This window comes from Rattus norvegicus, chromosome 4 (assembly GCF_036323735.1).
Source record: "Rattus norvegicus strain BN/NHsdMcwi chromosome 4, GRCr8, whole genome shotgun sequence".
Lineage (NCBI taxonomy): Eukaryota > Metazoa > Chordata > Mammalia > Rodentia > Muridae > Rattus > Rattus norvegicus.
Window position 1 is genome coordinate 43,890,785 of NC_086022.1, and position 2,308 is coordinate 43,893,092.

A 2,308-nucleotide genomic window follows, 5' to 3' on the forward strand; every position below is an offset into this window, starting at 1 on the left:
ATGTGGTTTTCATGTTCTTTGATTTTGATGGTATAAAAATATGGCAGACAGAAGCCTATATAGTCAATTACGTCACTGTGTGGTTTATGCTAACTTCTAGGAGATGCTGAAACAAAGAAGCACAAACTGGAGAGTGCAAAATAACACAGATTTATTGTCTTAATCCTATAGGTTATCGTCTGGGGTTGAAATGCAGCAGGGACTTTCCCCCCTTTGGAGTCTGGTGTGATGGTCCTTTGTCTACTGCAGCAGCTGACATTTGCTAGCAATCGCTGACTGACATTCCATTGTTTATGGAAACCTCACTGCAGTCTTTGTCTCTGTGGTCACATGCATACCACTTCCAATAGTGCCTCTTTCCAATGATAAAGCTTCCTAAGTGACCACTCGGGTCCTCAATACCCTCATCTGGGTTCATGACATCAATAAGCATCCTGTTTCCAAATCCAAGCATAATTGGAGGCACAGGAATTAAGACTTCAATCTATCATCTTGGAGGATACAGTCTAACTTACAGCCCATCTCAAATGTATCCCCCAATTTGATATGCTATTTTCCTGTTACTGGTTGAGAAACACATCCATGCAAGTCAGCTTGCAAGTTGCTTAAAGCTGGGCTCAGATTTCAAACACTCAATCACTTTTCTGAGCTAATTTACCTTTTTCTTCTATGATGTTTTTTATAATCTTTGGGATGTTTGAAAACAGTTACTTTATTGAATAGCTAAAATTATCAGAATTTATTCATCTAACTACTGATGAGTCAGCATAGTTTATGTTTCAAGTTACTGTTAATCCTAAAATTCTCAAGGAAAACAAATCCCACAGTTTTGAGTCAAATTTGAAGCAAGCTTTATTTAAATACTACCAAAATAGACTCTGGTCAGATCCACTCTGAGACACCAGCAAATGGCCTCAATTCAGGTGTTATAGGAGATGAAAAAGTCAAATCCCTCAATTCACTATAGTTCCCATCAGGTCCAATCAGACGCAAGTATACATCCTGACGTATCCTGCCTCTGTGCTCTTGCTTACATGTGAACATGCACATGTTGAAAATCAGTTCACACAAACTTGTTTAGGGGAGTGAAAACATGCGGCTTTGTTATTTCCAAAGAACTCAACTCCTAGCATTCAGGGACATTAGCTTGTCCTTGGGGAGGTGGGGCTTAAAATGCTGACTTTGGTCTAATAGTTACCATCATGTAACCTTGTAACTCAGACTTTAAAGCTCACTGTGTTGAAGCCTTGAAAATAAGTTTTCCAATGCTGTAAAAACTACAGTTAGACATTATCCAATTCAATATTAATATAAACCAAGGTCATTAGAGTTATATGAGGCCAATAAGTTCTACAGCTTTTTCTAAAATATTACATGCAGAATACTGTATGTATGAACAGCCTTTGAATATTCTTTTAAATCAAATAAATGGCCTATTTTACCTAATCTTTTGGTACAATAGACAGATTGACTTACTATTATCTTGTAGTTGAGTTATATTTATCTCAAAATGTGAAAAGTTAAGCAAATTTGTCTTTAAGACTGTTTATTTCTCCATTAGTCTTTCTAATATCTATCATTTCCAATTTAATAGATACAATTTTGCTAAGTGTGGCAGTGCACACCTGTAATCCTACCATTCTAAAATAGAGACAGGAAGTGATATTTTAAAACTAGTATTCTCAGGTTTTCATTGTTTACAGGAACCTTGAGAAACAATTGGCTTCGTTCTAAAAGAAAGAGTTAGCTTTCTAATATCCTCCTATCTTCTAATTATAATGTTCTTCCGCTATGATCTAATCCTCCGTAGCATCTTGAGAAGTCCTTGTTTCTTCTGACCTGAAATCCATTTATGAGAAAAATGAAATTCTAATACTGTCACAGAGCCCCGACGAGTTGTTTGTCTGAGCCCCTCCCTCCTATACATCACCTTGATAGAATTCTCTTTGCAACAGGAGTTGCTATTTCCTCAGCCATCCTTTCTGAATGCCCTTTCTTCAACCTTTACATGGCCCTCTTCAAATTATTCAACCCTCAACTCATGATTAGAACAATCTTGTTTCTTGGAGACTATTTTGTTTTCTTTTATCCTAACAAAGCAAGGAGAAAAAGAAGAATAAATAAAAAGTAAAGAAAGAAAAGAAAAAGAAAGGGGAGAGAAGACGGAAGAGGGGGAAGAGAGGGGACAGGAGGAAAGGGAAGGGAAGGGAAAGAAAAGGGAAGAGGGAAGGAAAGAGAAAAGGGAAGGAAGGGAATGGAAGGGAATGGAAGGGAATGGGAAGGAAAGGAAGGGAACAGAAAGAAAAAA